Source organism: Anopheles funestus, chromosome 2RL (genome assembly GCF_943734845.2).
Source record: "Anopheles funestus chromosome 2RL, idAnoFuneDA-416_04, whole genome shotgun sequence".
In the NCBI taxonomy this organism is placed as follows: Eukaryota; Metazoa; Arthropoda; class Insecta; order Diptera; family Culicidae; genus Anopheles; species Anopheles funestus.
The window spans coordinates 85,720,251-85,737,541 of record NC_064598.1 but is presented as its reverse complement, the minus strand read 5'-3'; the positions used below and the strand labels follow the sequence as shown (position 1 = coordinate 85,737,541).

General features: G+C 41.8%; 1 protein-coding gene across 2 annotated transcripts in view; it reads right to left on the bottom strand.

The window, feature by feature from the left end:
- The window catches only part of LOC125761189 (kinesin-like protein CG14535), a 114,721-nt gene that overhangs the window by 21,323 nt on the left and 76,107 nt on the right, over positions 1-17,291 (bottom strand). The gene's annotated exons all lie outside the window — the stretch shown is intronic.

Here is a 17,291-nt window from a genome sequence, read left to right as displayed (position 1 = left end):
AAAATAAATGTGATTTTTACGCTTGTTTTTGCTTTGAAAAATATGTTTCAATAGGAAAAAATAAGGTAAAGGTTATTAACAGTTAGAGAAAATATGTTTGAAGTTCCGCAAATTACTTTTACAAATATGGAATCTGATTTAAAATTATAAAGATAAAGTTTTTATAGCAAAACAGACAAATACCACTTAAAGTAACTGTCTGTACTTGTTATCAGATTATTATCGCCTGTTGTGTAGCTCCTCAATCGTACCATTAATTAGCCAACAGTCTTTATACACGAAAACGACTCTTCCATCACAATATTTACAATCCTCAAATATCGTTGCTATTTTTTTTCTCTTTCGCTTTTTATCGCAAAAATAAATCAGCTGTGTGAGCTGCAATAAAATGTGGCCGCACGTGGCGTGATCGGCGTAATTATGCATATGCTTTATGATTATGATTTTATAAATACCACCTGAATGATTGTGCTTCGTGTACTAGCGAATGCCATCCTAATGAACCGGGTATACAGTACCGTATCGAAGTTGTGCCCGAGGTGCCTAATATGGCGCGCGAAAGTCCTATTAAATCTTCTTTATTCCCGGTTTATTAGTGGGAAAGTTGAGCATGAAAGGTGGGATTTTATTTTCCCTGTAATGTCATGCCAAAAAGGGGAAGTAAAGCAAAAGAAGAAGAAGAAGTGTGGAAAAGCCTGATCAACTGGCGCCATCGTTAATGTTCGAAAGCAATCGTACCAACCATTTTATAGCTCTTTGTTTACGGTCGTGTTTATGGTCGTTACTTTTACGGGAGTGTGTTTACATATGAATGGCTATAATTTAATGTCACTCTCTCATGGACATTTTCATGATGGGTGTGTGTGCGTGTGATACAGGTGATTTGGAAGGACGAAGAAAATATTGACCCTCTAACAAAAACCCTGAACCACGACTGGATCGATATTTTATTTCTCAATGTCAGAGGAGGATTGGAACTCGTTCAATTGCAAGAATAGAAAATCAACCTTTTAGTAAAATCGTTTCACAGAAAACCATTAAAGCAACACGTCTCAATCGATTGTACCCAGAAAGAAAAGGAGCTTTACAAGCGCAAAACGATTTCTCTTATTAAGATAACCGGCACTTTCCGTTTCGATGTTGTAGGCATTGTGGTTTTGCAGGGATGTGGTCGACAAGTGACAACGACAATTGATTTAGCGAACCGTAAAAACCTATCACCAGCTCTGTGTTTTGCCTTGAGGCAAGAAGTTTGCCCTTATCGGGTAATATTTTTCTTGTCATTTGCTTTTGCCATTCGTTTCTGTTTCGACGGTTGGAACGTTCCTTCTCGATTCAGTGTGTTTCAGTTGGGTCTAACTAGTCGGAAAGATAATTTTCTAGAGTTAAAACAGTTCCATTGGGCACACATTGGGCCACATATCGTATGTACCGTAAAAGGGTATACTGTAAAAGGCACATATTATCGGATGAAATGAACAACATGCTGCTTTCTATGAAAGTAGAAAGGAAGCAACTGGATTGGTTTCCAAAATAGATTGATTTGTCCACACATAATTAACTTAATTCAATTAACTTTGTGGGTTTTCTTGGAAAGTAAGGAAGCGTGTGTATTTTCCGGCTGCCACCCCGATCAATCTTTGAGTATCGAAACCTTCGTCCCGAAGGGGAATGGTTATTCGCCTAATAAATGCACTCTTGAAGAAATCTTCATTCCAAGACGACCCTTCTCGTCTATTTGCACAAGCGCCTTATAGGCCACCCCTTGGTGTGTGAACCATTCAAGGCATGTGAAGGATTCTTTCCCCCAGGTCATTAAGGCTTTCTTCCCCTACATTTTTACTCCCATTAGAAGGGTGGTGCAAACGGGGGTTGTACTAACTCTCTACGGACTTTTTCCTTACCCTCTGGATTGCATTTTTCAATGAGGTCATCAAAGTGTATTTTTTCTCTCTCTCTCTGCGCCCCTTAGTTCCCTCACACAAAAGAATGCCTTGTCCGGGCAGGGGAGTTAAAAAATATCGATAGTAGACATGGTTCGTGATCGATTAATTAATCGAGATTTGACCCCGGACAGTGATTCTTACTAGTAGGGTGGAATGTTGGGTGGAACGAATCGATTCCGCTGCACGTTATGGAATGGCATGCTGTAATGAAATTTAATACCTCAAATTGAGTCAGTCCCTGAGAGGGTGAGAATATCATGTGGAATGTGCTTCAAATGGCAGAGTGGCGTGTGTGTGAGTGAGATTTCTTCATTGTTTTGTAGCAATAGTTTTATGCGGAGCTGACAGTGCGCTAAGTATTCGTAGATTCGTTTAGAAACTTTCCCTTCGAAAACCAAATTGAAGCACACGTTATAGTTGCACGTAGCCAGGCATGATGGCAAAGGAATGTTGTTTAAAGTTCACACAATCCGTTTTGCGGAAGTTCAAAGATTCGTTTCCTTAGCGTCCAGCGTTTTTGTTTGTGGTAAGACTTCGTTGTTTTTTTGTTTACACCTTTTGTTCTCTTTCCGTTTGTTTCCTGTACTTCGCTTAAGTTTACCAACACGCCATGATTCGTCCTTCCCCCGGGTAAGTAAGTGTCAGACGAGAAGAAAGAGAAAAAGAAACTTCCGCATATTGTTTCGTTTTTCCCTCCCCGAGCTGCAAGTTTGCGTCGGGTATTGTTTGGTAAAAGTTTAACTGTGTCTTTATTTGATTTCTCTCCAGTATTTTTTTTTGCTTCTGCTTCAGCCCGCCTTCTTCTTCTAACACGTGGTTACGAGCTTGTCGCGTGAGTCCCGACAACGAATGTGCTTGAATGTGACTGAATGCGCGATGGCAAACAGAAAAGTTAGCACCGGAAAAGGCAACCAACCACCACAAATTGGTGGAAGCGGTGACATTTGGGCAAACCTCCTGAAACAGACAAAACAAAAAATGTGACAGCACAGCAGCTAGGAAACTGGCCGACTGGTGTAATACAAAACATAGCAAAAGGTAGCGGTGGGGGAAAATGCACAGGGAACAGAAAATGACAAGGTGTCCTTTGCTTCTCAGGATTTGTTTCTTGAACGCTCTGGCCGAGAGTGTTGGATTGGAATGTTTTTTTGTTGTTGCTTCCCATTGCTGCTCGCTTGTGCCTGCACGTGCCACCGTGCTCACGTTTTACACACCTTAACAGGACGAAAAGAAATTTAAAGTAATGGATTCCTTCCGTTACCTTTTACCTTTTGCCCGGTGTTCCCTTATACGGTGAGCATGATTTGCAGAAAATCGAAACTGCCACAATCTGACTGACTCTCACGATCCAAGGGGAGGGGAAGAGAATGGAAATCGTCTTCGAACCCAACGTTCCTCGGTTTTGCAGATTTAATTTGATGTTTATTTAATTTGAAACGAGTGGCTCGAACTTTACCGTCACACCTTTGGCTGTCTTGGATGTTAGGATGGCTGCTCGTTTTCAGTTTCGTTACGCTCGTATGCGATGGAGTTGTATTGGAGTTGGAAAATTAGCTTCAGGTATGTTGTGCTTGGTATCATGGCAGTGATTGTGGGAAAGCTTTTTCTATTCATGTACATGAAATGGGTATGTTTCATTTTTGTTATTAAATGAATGACTTCTTTATTATGATTGTTATTAGTTTGAAAGTCATGAAAGGCAATGTGTTTTGAATCATTTAATGTTTAACACAAATTACGTTTCAATTTACCAAAATCAAAATGACTTGAATCGATCGTTTAAAAGACGACTAAAAATTGAAAGAAAATGACAAAAAAATTGAGTGAAATAAGCGAAATAATTCTTTTCCTTTTAAAGCTTCAAAAGAACTAGAAATAACTCTAACATGAAAACGACTAACGAAGTAAAAAAAAAGATGTATAATGCTCAAAGCCTTTTGCTATTATAAGTCCTTTTCCATGAGATGAGCTGTCTGTTTACCTTTGAGTTAATTGAGATACAAGCATATTGACAAAACATGTTATGTGTTTGAAATTGACAAAGTTCAGCTTTACAAAATATTGTAGCTAGAAGATGCTTATTGATCAGCAACATCTGAAGAATGACACCGGACGACCCAATTGGTTTAAGCCTTTAAGTAATCCAAGAAAGTAATCATGTCACTAATTAAATTTGTATCTGCATTTGTTCGTCTATTTACTTCTATTTTCATCTTGCACTTCACTTTTATTCACTTCGAATTCACTCCGCATCTTTATTTAAAGATAGGATGTTTTTCTTTCATTTAGAATTTTTTTAATAATCTTTTTACCACGACATGCTCCCGTTCCGTATAAACATGCAAAACTTTTCCTTTCATAACTTTGTCTTCTTCGACTGTTCACTAGTTTGAGGTAATGCAACCAGCCACTCGCTAAACAGTATCCCTTTCAAACCGTATGCACCTTAAGAGTGAGCTTTTTAAACATTCAAAAGTTATACCGTGGTTGAAATTTCTTGTTACTCTACAAAAGAAAGGGGAAAAAACACGAGATCATTTTACTTTGAATAAATATCGTACATAATTTGAGAACAGACTCCTTTCGCTACTTGAAAGGGATGCAGAAGAAAAGAAACGTTTTTGAATATTTAAACAAAAACGTTGTAGCAAAACATTCAAGACGAGAAACATGTTTCTCTTTCTTAGCCACACGGCCCGAGCCAGCTTCTTCGGAATGTGCTCAATGGGAAGAGGGCAGCTGTTTGGGAAAAGTTTTGTTGCGAGTTACTTTTGGTTAGCTTTACTGCAACCGGAGATACCACACGAATGATGCAATATTTTTCGGATCTTTATGAAGCGAGTTGCTGCACCGACGCAGGAGACGGTTTGTGTTAGTCGAAGTGTTCGACTTCGAGACGCATAATTGGACAAAAGAGCACCATGATGCCATGTTGTTGCAGTTGGAAGCGTTGGGTGGTATGGTGCGGGAGCAGACAAAGCTTGCCGGTTAGTGAAGGAGCAAGTTTCGTCTATTATTGCTAAAGTGAAATCATAAATAATAATTAAAACACATGGGCAAAGTTCACGTGCTGAAAGCTCTGGTGTTAGAGTTCACTCCGGGGAGTCGGCGATCGGATGGGTTGATGTATGGTGTGTGTGTTCTTATGGTCCATAGCTGTTACCATGATGAAGTTGTTTAACACATTGGATTTTCACTTTATGCACTGTAGTGTGATTATTTATGTCTGTTGAGGTTAAAAATGAGCAAATACAGTTCTGCTGGTGAGAATGGCTCCAAAGGGAGAAATTTTTATTTTTTTTTTATAAAATGTTAGAGTTTAAAACTGTTCTTTTAGGGCAAGAATATTCTAGTTGAGGTACAATCTTAGGCTTCTTAAGTAAACCGTTAATAAGAACGGTTGTAATTTATCCTACATGGTAAACTTATGCTTTCCCTTCTGTGTAATACAGCTAAAAGCAGGAGCAATGGTGACGAAAAAACAACTTTACATGATGTTTGATAATATTTTATTTAGTCCAAGGTAAAACGAAAGGTGACTGTAATCAAATTCCGGGCACCGTAAGGGCAAACTCTCTTACCGGTTGACAAACCGCTACCGCAAAATGTTTAGCCTTGGGCCATCTCCCGGTATCGATTCATTCGCAGCAATAGACCACGGTAAGTCTCTCTTGGGGAGCCCCAAGTAAAGCAGATACTGTAGGGGAGCAAACAGCAGAGGGGCTAAAGTTGTCAACTTCGTAAAAGAGCAACCAACCTTAACCAAGGGACCCGCACGGCAAAGCACAACATTTACAATGCTTTCCTGATGAAGATTTCCCTTTAACGTAAAGGACGGGAATGTATTTTGCCTGGGTGTGTGTGTGTTACCGGTGTGGCGGTTGCCAGGTAAGTGAGGTGAGCGGTACTTTTGTATAAATTAGCCGGTAGCGATCTTATCAAGAATATTTCGTTCAGTAGAATCAGCAGCTGAGACTGAATGTTGCTTCTACAGAATGGAGTAGGCTCAGCGAGTCTCACTCGACTTTTTCGGCTACGGTTCCAACCCCAAGGGGTTGGATCCTTTAATTTGAAATTTAAATATAAATTTTCAGCTTATCTAAACGATGTCAAACGCTGCAGGTCTTGGAACGCTTTGGACGCTCGCGCACAGTGTGGAATGGCGTGTATCGATGCGTGGATCTCCTCCTGTGTTGCTCTTTTTGCATCGTACGCAAAAGACGTACCTGTGGCGATGTGGTTGTTGTGGCTAGTGTGAACATTTATCCCGGTCTTGTCGCTGTTTAAAGATGTGTAAACAATCGGATTTACCGTGAATCAGGGAAGCTTTCGGTACCGGTGCGATCGGGTCGAAAACAGGTAAAATGGAATAGACGCCCGAATGTATGCAATCGTGCCAGACAGAGCATGACGGGTTTATTGACTATGGTTGTCGTCGTCGGAACAAACACGGGAGCGAAAGGAAGGAATAGGTAAATTTTAAATCCTTCTTACCGGATGCAAGCACCCGCGAAAAGCCTCTTCCTACTTCCTTTTCAGGAGGGAAAGAAAAAAAAAACATTTCCCTAACGTATGCACTGATATCGAACGGTGGAATGGAAATTTCACGGTGAATTTACTTCGTTCCACGATGTGGGTCTAGTTTCGTATGAAAAGCTATTTTATTCCCATGCCTCGGAAAGGTCAGGGTGAAAACGATGCGGCATGTATGTGTATGGAGGTGCATTGGAAGAATATGCAGAACGGGAACATCGGCACCGAAAATCGATTTTCGGTGAAAATAAATTCTCCCACAGCGCAAAACACATCCGCACACAAATACATACCAGCCGCTTAAAATATATGCGACCAGACGGGAGATGCCTTCGGGAGTAACACTGGGTGTGAGAAATATCTTCCAACTTACGTTGAATGTCTTCACCATTCACCTGATAGTAGGGAATATTTGGACAGGTTCGGTTGCGAGAACGAAGCATCCTGTAAAGGAACCTAAATGCCGCAGAACCCTCATGACACTACACTCCATCCTCCAACGCTAGGCATGTGTCCCTTGTGTGCCTTGATGCGTGTGTAAAAGGATAATGGAACCAGGCACAATCGAGATTTGTTAGATGGTTGCTATTTCTCGGGCTGCGGCAAGCTGCCATCATCTGTTTTACTTCCCGGCTTCCATGCAAAAATATCGGATAAAGATCTGCCTATTCCCGGGGTACCTACGGGTGTTTTTGTATCGATGCGCCATTTGCAGGTTGGGTGGCTCGGGATAGAAGGAAGCCATGGGAAAATCCTTAAAATAATCAATGGGTGCCAAGGTACCGGTTGTTTCGGTATCAACTCCGACTCCTACTTCCATCTTGGGCAAGGTTGTTGGGCAAAGAATCGGAAAGATTTGGAGCGAAAAATGTAATGAAATCAGATTGGTGGGGCGTAGCAGTAGTGCCTTAAATTTTGCATAATCGTAGAAAATTTGATGAGTTTCATCGAGCTGGTTGTGTGAGACGTGTGTTTGTGCGTTGCTTTACGTTGAGGAAGGTTTGTATACACACCGACACTGAGAACTTGTTCGTTAAGACGAGAATAAAGAATGCTAATGATCGAAATCGATGAATAAATGAATAGGAGAAAACAGCCATTTGTTCAACTACTCATAAAGAAGATAATCATGCATGAAAATGTTCTGTAAAGGTGGAAAACGAAAGTTGGGGGAAAAAAACGAACAAGAAGCAAGCAAAATGCTGATGGGAAAGTCTTCGTCAAAAACTTTACCTTCGACACAATCGAATGAAGAATGCCGAGCATGACGGGGGAATCGTAATAGTTTGAAGCATTTTATATTTATATATTCCTCAATCGGAACAATCTTCCGTAAAACTTGAAAACTCTGAAGGATTGTTGTCTTGAAAGTTTATCATTTCCCGTGCGGACTCGTCTGCCACTTCAGGCACGTTCCAGTCGCAAGTCGGGGGCGCACTTGAACCTGTGTAAGGATGTGAAAACTGGAATGGTTGGCCCGTTTTCTATTGCTGCTTGATGAGATGAGCTGGACCTCAACACGATGTAGTAGGGAAATTGAAAAAAGGATGCAGCTGAAACGTTGAGCTGATGGTTGAGTATTTTGTTAGGATCAAAGTTGAGCTGTGCGGTACCGAAAGTGGGATAGCAATAATAGATGGATAGACGATGAAACGTAGTGCCCAGGTACTAGTCTTGTTAAAAAATAAACATTTTTTGTACGAATAGCATAAATTTAGGGGATTTTCTAAAGAAGAATTTATATCATTTAATTTTTACTTTACCATTCGCCTGAATGTATACTATTTGTAAAACAAACACTACCAAAAAGCTTGTTATCATCTTAATAGGCTTTCTGCGGAACTTTGTCACTTGGGTTCGCTTTAAAATAAAACACAAAAAGCATTCAAAAGGTATGTTTTCTCTTTTTATCGGCCATGGATTAGATTTTGATGGAAGGGTTTTGTGTTTTGAGTTTGGTCTGCAAAGTTTCCTGCTTAAACGTACAAATGATAAACCTTTGTAAAGCAATGAGAAGAAATAAACCAATCTCATTTCATTCTACCGCTCGCATGACAGAAGGGCCAATCAAATCGAGAAAGGTTGAAACGGTAGGTACAGTAAAACCGACCCAGTTGCTTAATGTTTCGTAAACAAGTAGCAGGACGCTACCATATCTGAGTGGCATTGGGGCGGTACGGAAGATGACGATGATTTGCAGGAAAAGTCCGTCATCCAAGATAATGAATTTTTAAATTTTGACACCTCAGTGCGTGGAGAACCGAGTTTAACATTGCCAAAGTAGACGTCACATTTGACGTGTAGTAATCCCGCCATTTTACGTATCCAAACGTTGCTTGCAAATGGTTCCCTCCAACATTCTTCAACATTTTGTTCCAGTGTGCTGCGCCGGATAAGTTCCGAATTGTTACGAACTTTGCCACCCCTAACCTTACGAACGACCAGTGCGCCTCCATCATCACCGTTGACTTCTGCTGGCTGGCGGATACTTTTTTCCCAATCGACGGAAAATGCGGCAGAATTAGTAAGTGCTCAAGTTTAATTAAGCAAATACACTGGCCAGGATTTATTGTGCTCATGATGCATGACGTGAATAGTCGTAAAATTTTATATTCTCTCCCCATCCAGGGAGTGCTGTTTGTCCAGCACAACTGTCCACGGGATGGATACCAGCGAGGGCACTGTAAAAACAGGGAGTTGGCAAGTGGTAAAACCCCGTCAGTGAAGCGAACCCGCACACAAATATGGCCATAAATTATTTCTAATTAATTTCCCTTTTCCGGTGATGGCAATTTTTCGGAAGCATTGCTCTCTTTGTGCGCAGGCTGGAAGGTTTGGAAGGTGGTCCTGGCGTACTGTCAGTCGGTGACAGGATTTTACGTTCTGTTCACCCCCGTTATTCGTGGTGGAATTTAGCAGCAAACTCAAAACCGAAATTGAATTGGAAAACTTTCAGCTGTGCGGTCGTGAATGGTAATTGTGATGATGAAGAGAATCCTTAGTGAGGGGGTTTTTGAGTTGGGAATTATTGCTGTTAAGTAAGGAATAACGTTAAGACACCTTCCCTTGTACGGATAGATTCGTCTCACAACTGTTTTGACTCATCCCGGTGTACAAAGAATGTTCTCCGTTTTTACCCTAAAGAACAATTCCGGGGCGAATCGTTCTCAACAAAAACGTATGACGCATGCCTACACCCCAAAGAACGCGTGAAATCTGTCCAAAGATTTTGTCTTCCTCTGGCAATAGTATCAACGTTCGGGTGTGTTATCGTCGATCTGTTTGCACTCAATTACGGGAATAAATAGTGCTTGAGAATGTAAACAGTGTCATATCTAATTGTCTGAGAGTTGGAAGCTCATGTCGTTCATATGTCGCCGGCTTTGCCTGCTTTAAAGCAGGAAGATGGAGTTTTTGACTGCTTAAGATGCTTCTTCTGTGCCGTTGCTGTTGAGAAACGAGGAGAGCTAGAGAACTTCTTCTGTGCGGGGTAAGAAATTTGAATAATCCTTGTGGGGTTTGTGGAACGAATTGAAGGCAGCTTGTGGCTAGATTTGCATACGTTTGTTGAAGGGTGGCGGCTAACAAAGCGTTCGTCATTTCGTGCTGCAGCAATTGGGATAGTTGTAGAAGTGGTGTGAATGCTAAGAGTTTTTATGATTTTTTACGATTTTTAGTATGACTCGGAATGTTGTTAAAAGGAGCATTAAGAGGAATGCGTAGCTAATGGAGTTATTAATTTCACTGGTACGAATGCCAACAAGTGTTAACGTTCCTTTTCATGTCTCGCAGAACACACAAAAGCAACAGAGAAAGTATGACTGCATACATTTAGGCGCTTTCCATCATGAAATCAAGGGGCTAATAAGAACAAAAGATTTCAATTGAAAATGCATACTGTTGTTTGTATTAGTGATAAAAGCTATTTAATGCTGATTCTATCCAATTGGGTATAACTTTCAGTGGCAAAATAAACTGTTTTTTGGACTGCTAAAATAGAAACATGGGCTGATTGCGATGGAGAGTGTGCAATTTGCACTCTTGAATACTTTTCGAATAGTTTGCAAAGAGGCCCACAGCACTCACACGTACAGTGAAGACAGTGATACCGTAAATGTACGTACCAGAGCACCAGACAACATATCACACAGCATATTTGCACTCACTTGTGGCCAACGAACGATTCTGCCCCGGAGGCACACATTGCCACAACACACCCGAAAGTGATATACGAATCCATTCATCCATCCAACCAGCCATTCAGCTGAGGAGAAAATGCTCCACCAAGTGTCATCGTTATCGTCGCTATGGCACGAAAGCGAAGGGAAATGCAGGATGGGAAAAGTGCAAAGTCGAGAGACTTTTCGCCTCCATTTAATTCCCGACTTTCGAGTCGCATGACAACCAAACCAAGCGGTGTGGTGGCGGTACTCGCGTGTAGCGTATCGTACACAAAAACACATTTGTCCTCGGTGCGAACGCAAAGAATGGCGTGTAGAAAAGGGATGAACAATGCGGGAGTTTCGCTTACCACCGGAAGGAAAACAGAGAATGTCCTCGCCTATCCTCCCGTACACGGTAGCATTCGCGATGGAAAGCTCGGTAGCGCCACGGCGAGAAAACATACACACACACACACACACGTACACTAAATCCGCACTTTAACATTCCGTCTGTGCGAGGAGTTTATGCCCAACGGTTTTCAGCTTTCTCCATTACTACCCCGCCCTCCACAGATTCGATGGGACGGAGGTTTTCTTCCATCGATTTCCACCGGCGGATTAAGTGTGACAATTGGAATAATGTACGTCGTCAATCAGCTCGGATACTCAACCGTGGAGAAGCCTTTTGCGGAACGGCGCGATAGAAGTGGTAGCGCGAAAACGTCGGGAGGGAAAAGGAAAAGTGGCCACCAGGATATGGGGAGCAGTAAAATTGTTCGGAAAATGTCACGTGTGTCTGCTGGAGCTGGTGCGCTTTCGGTGCTCAATTTCGTGGATGTCATTTTGATGGGCAGAAATCGTTGGGTTTGGGTGAGTGCGTTGTTTTGTTATCGGTAGAAAGCAAAAGTTTTTCCGCCCCTTGGAGGACTTCCCCGTACCAGACGTTGTGCGAAAAGGTATAAAGTGGCTCTCAAGTGGTTGGCTAAATCAAGGTAAAGTGTAGTTAGTGCTCTTGGGTTGGTTGGAGAAATGCTTAAAGAAACAATTGGAAGAAGGAAAAAAACAATTTTTATTTTAAGATTATTTAACACTGAAAGGCCTGATTGAAAACGAATGGATCTATTTGATTATAAAAGAAGTAGTTTCGTAATGCTGATTGCATAGCTTTAGGCGTTTTATTATCCATAACATCAAGGTATATCAAATCATCGTGAAGTGTCCTTATTTTTTCCCTAAATTCTTTTCGTTTAATTTTATGGATGTAAGCAGTTTGAATTTTAAATGTATTTTTAGTCACTTTATATGTTCGTGGTTTTCGGAACCGAGGACGTTTGAAAGTTTGAACTTTTGAAGTGCCCACTAACATCTTTTTCAAAATGTCTCTAGAGGCTCTTCAGACAGTGTTTTATTTACTTTCAGGCAAATAAAACACTAAACGTTTACAGAATCCATTTGAAACGAGTAATTTACTTATTGCATGTTTTGGTCTCCAATTAGCTTATTCGCCATTATTTGCACGTTCAACAAGCTCAATTTTCGTACAATCGAATCGATTTAGACAATTAACATGGACTGTTAACAACCAGCTAAATGTTCGTGTTAAAAAGCTGATAAAGGAAAGCAAAAGGAAAAAAGAACAAATCCACCGAATGTGTTGACATTTGGGGCACAAATAAACGGCACTGTGTTTACACGTTTTTGCGAAAAATAAACCTCGCCAAATGAAAACAAAAATTGCTCAGATTTCAAACCGACACGAAATTCGCGAGTCCATTTGTTTACTTTGCTCGGCTCGGTGGGTTTATTACTTATAGCTAGGGAAAACATACTCTAGCTCACTAGCTAGAGCCCGTCCCTGTTGTCCTACCGGGCAGCACTTTCTTTGGAATTTCGGTATGAATTAAACATTTCACGCTTTGCCGTATTTGCGTGTGGCCGACTACCACGAAACGGTGCTTCTCGGCCAGCCAGCACCGGAAGGAGGAGTCTAATTTATTCACCGACAAGCAGACTTTTCACATTATGATTAATTGGGACACATTACGGTTTTATGCTAATGACTTCGTTAGGCTCCTCCGATCGGGAAGTTCCGCACGTTACCGTATATAGTCCCTCCCGTTTTCCATTGCGACACTGCACAAGTTGGTGTGGACTCTGCAGTGGCTACCCAGACCTTCGTGGATACCGCAGTACGCCTGTATCGTTCGTACCCGCTAAATGGTATTGATAATGTTCCGAGGCAAAACTGACACAAGACCTCTCGAACTACCGTGCAGAATGGTCTCACGGAAAAGCGAAGGAAGCGCTGGTAGTTCGCTAACTTCACAGCGAGTAGATTACAGGGAAGAACCCGAACACACTTACACCCTACACCAGGGATAAAGGATGCCAGTTAATGAAATCATAACGGGAATATGAAATGAGATTATTAATTTAAAACAATGCGGGATTAGAACATTAGTGGCAATGAGCACGGGCACGAAGCACATGGAAGAAGATTAAAAGATTGTTGGCGATTAAGCGATGGGCCTTAGTGTCTTCCGTTTCTACCCGCTACCATATCAGTTCACCGATCGGAGAAACTCCCGTGAATGTGCCGAGAAACGATACGGGAAAGCCGACCGGACGTGGATTAAAATGTGCTCAGCTGTAAGTGATAGGATTATGGCGATGCCATTCACCGCCATGGCGGATGGCGTGCCGGGAAGACAATGTGTTTAATGGTTGTCCCGGGGATTTCGGTTGCGCTAACACATCCTGCTAGGGACATTATCACAATACACGGAATGGCTAATTGAGCAGGAGCTCAGTCCTTTTTGCAGTGTTAAAGTTTGTTACTGTTTTGAGTAGGAGCTGAATGATGCAAGAAGTAATTCGCAGGTGAAAGGGATAACGTCTAGAGTATTGCGTTAAAAAGCTTGTTCAAGAATAATAAATAGGCGTACATAATCACTCAAAGAAATTCTATTAGAACTGAATTTTAAAAAAATAGTTATTAAAAGCGTCTTCTAAAAATCATTCTGCAATGATTAACTTAACTCCTTTTTCTCTCCTTCGAATTGTTTCACATCTACTACAGTTATAATTCCTTCAAAATACAGTTTAATTAAATTAATTAAAAACACAACTTCAAACATATTTTACGTTAATCAGCATCGCAGATAATCAACCCACCGAGTCACAAGAGCAACTTTTCGTGGACATATCTGTTAAATAAAACGGTACGACTGTTTTCCCCCCAAAACACTTCACCATGAATCGTCGCATTTGCTGATTATTTCATTCAATTAGCAAACTCCATGGCAATTAGTACGTACAACTGCATCCTTAAGAATGATGCAGTTACAACCCTCAAGCCCTCGTTAGATTACTTACATCGCTGTGCTTTCACACGAAAGCTTGTGTGCAGATATTGAGCAAGAAGGCAAACGTATGGAAATATCAAGCACAAAACCCCGTACCCCATAACAACAAAGCATGCTATCAAACTTCTAATTGTCCATCCCAATGGAAGCGCAAGGGTTGGGCAAGCATACAGCACACACATAAAAAAGACAAACTAAAGCTTCAATCCTATTATGACTTTACCAAACGACTTCGAAACCACATCATCAAAGCTTCGTTCCATGGAACGTTGTCAGTATGGTTGGGTGCAACGGTGCACCGCATGCAGTTCATGCACGCACGGTACACAATGGCTAGGGTTGTTTCCATTTCCGAGCTCGTTAGCAGACAAACAAACCTCCAAACACATTCGACTAGGACTGTCAGTGTGAAGCAAGCGCATGAAGCGGCGAAAGAAAAGTTCAGAAAGTTCGCCTGGCCAGGAGATAAATGAGCCAACTTCATTTGATCACGTTTCTTTGCGTCCCGCTACCGGCTCACCCAAGCCCGGTGGTACGTTGCTTTCACGAACCGAGTGTCACCAACCCATAATTGTTGGACGATGTTTGCTTTCCCTGTCAGTCCGTCCTTCGCTCCATCACGGGTAGATGGATGAGGATCCGTTTTTTATTTCACTTCTTTCCGTTGATCGTAAGGAAAAGGAAAAGTGGTAGGACCTTTTTTGCATGTCAAAATTTATTTGCCATCATTAGGCGACCTTAGACGAAGCGTAGAAATACCCGTATGCGAACTCAGTTCATGAGGTCATGTAGTTGAACGGAGTTCGATTTTCCTCGGTACATCTCGGTGCAAAGGGATGACCCCCATTACCGTCCGGGGAAAGACACTTAACCGTGTTGGTATGCTTGCAGCAAGATGATCCCAACTAATGGCACTCCGTAAACCGAAGTCGACCATCAACTTTATGACTTGTTCACAGTTGCGCTGAAGAGGCGACCACCCAAATACGAAACCCAACATAATAGTAATAATGACAAAGTTCGGCACTGAATCGATCATCGTCGAGCGTTGATGCAACGAACCCAATGGAAGACATGTCGGCAATGCTTCATCCCACCTTGGTTGACACTCGAAGCTGGTTTGAAAAATCATCCATCTTGTCTGGTTCTAGCACCGGACACAAATTATGCTGCAGTGCAGATTGGTGGTACGAGTTCGGATTCGATAGACTCGTGCAGTGACAACTGTGAGCTGCAGCTCATTGATATTCCGCTTGCGGTTTTGCGGACACACTGCACACTTTGGGTACGTGTTAGATGTGTCCGAGCGCAAGTACTATGCGGAGGATAACTTTATTTAGCTAATATATCAATTTCTATCGATTTAATCTAAATCGATTTTGTGCTCATCCCCCGGAGCGCTTCTTCAAGAATGGTGATCCGGATGGTTCTGTTGAACGAGATGGATATAAATTGTCACAATCACCGGCAAGAGCATAAGGCCAGAGTAGCTGGAGCCTAAATGATGATGTTGGGCTGGGCATGTAGGCTACAACAAGGTAGACACTCGAGTTTTCCTGGACCACCTAACAATAACGTTAATAGAGACGACCCATGCATGACATCAGAACAAAAGACAGAGCGAGAGAAACCATTTCCCTCGAGGGTTAATGCGTTACCATGGCCACACGAACTCGGCCTATGTGCCATTGGTGGTTTTTGTGGGCGCCAGGACTCTCACTACCGAAACCATCCCATCGGGCTACTGGTACCGTCCGTACCCGGGCAGGAAATTACCGTCAAAACTTTGGCTAATGGATAATTAAACACAATCCAATTAAAATGAGGCGCCCACTGTGGACTATCCAGCCCGTACCGTGTACCTTGTTGCCACGGGGGTTGAACTGTGCGGCTGAAAGTTACGAACCATCCGCAAGGTGACAGTTGGAAAATTGAAGAATCAGAGGTTTGACCGTCTTGAATTTCCGGCTTGCTTTCCGTTTTAATGAAGTCGAGAAGGAGACGCACAACTTTGAACTTTGCTGCTCTAGGAAATCGTGAAAGCAGCGCATTTGAAGGTGATTGTTCATCCATTTTGGTGGTTTTTTAATTGAAGTTTTCCAAATAGACCTCAGAAAGACTAGACTAAGACAGAGATTTGTATAAAAGAAGTACTTGAATAAAGTTGAGTTTACTTACGAAGCTGGTTTAAGAAATTTCATTTGATAAACAGTCCTGTGCGATAGTTACCTGTGAAATATAGTAAAAAAAAAACATTTTAGTAAAAAAAATTCATAAATATTTAGAATTTCCCTTTTACTAGTTAGCATAGTCCAGTTCTGATAGGAGCGAACATGTGTAAGAAACTTTCAATTTGAAAATGATAGAATAGTAATTCACAATTGTCATATCAAAGGGACACAGATCGGACGAATCGGTGCTCTGATATACAAAGTCTTTTAACAAACTCTCTTCCCTAAATGACTTATCTAGATATAGCCGCTTTGGTAGAGAAATTCCTCCACAACGTCCCTGCTAAAATGTTTCAAGCAATTTGTTGCTACTTCAAGTGCTACAGCTAGTGTTGCAGCTTATATTATCTGATCGATTTCATTAATACACTTCGCCCACAAAGAAGGGTGAAGATTGTTTTATGAGGTTGATAATTTCAATAACGGGGACTATTGCACAAACGCCAAGAAACGCCAAGAAAACCCGAAGATGGTTTGTGCAGTGTACATGCTGCAGGTTAAAAGGTTCCCCATTCAAACAGATTGTGACAAGAGTAATAAATAGAACTGATGCAACCGGACACCAGCTGGTTGCCTGTGAGATGGTTCTCTTAAGCTTCCGGCGCTTGCTTCCAATGCCAAGTGACCCTTAATGCTGCTGGTCCTTTCACTGGCATGGTACGCCCCATTGTGTATGTCCTTCAAGGGGAGTTAGCTAAGTTTTACCATCTTGGCACGGTAGCTCTTTCAAACTCGTTCTCGGTATGGGAGGGACAGCAATAATGAAAAAGTAAACTCGATGCTTTCGATTTGAACATTGACTGGTTTCTTGAATTGAGCCAAGAACAAACATGATGCTGATGCAGCATCTGCCAGCTGCGTACTAGTTTATCAACTGGCCCAAGAATGCATACCCGTACACAAGATGAGCTTGAGCAAAGTGTCCTTTATTCCTTTGGTTCGCTTTTGTCTGACGACTATAGCTGCAACATGGAGACAAATTCCAGCTGCTTATCGATCGAGCTCACTGTACCATTACGAGAAATGTATGGGCCATTCCTTTTCATGCTGCTG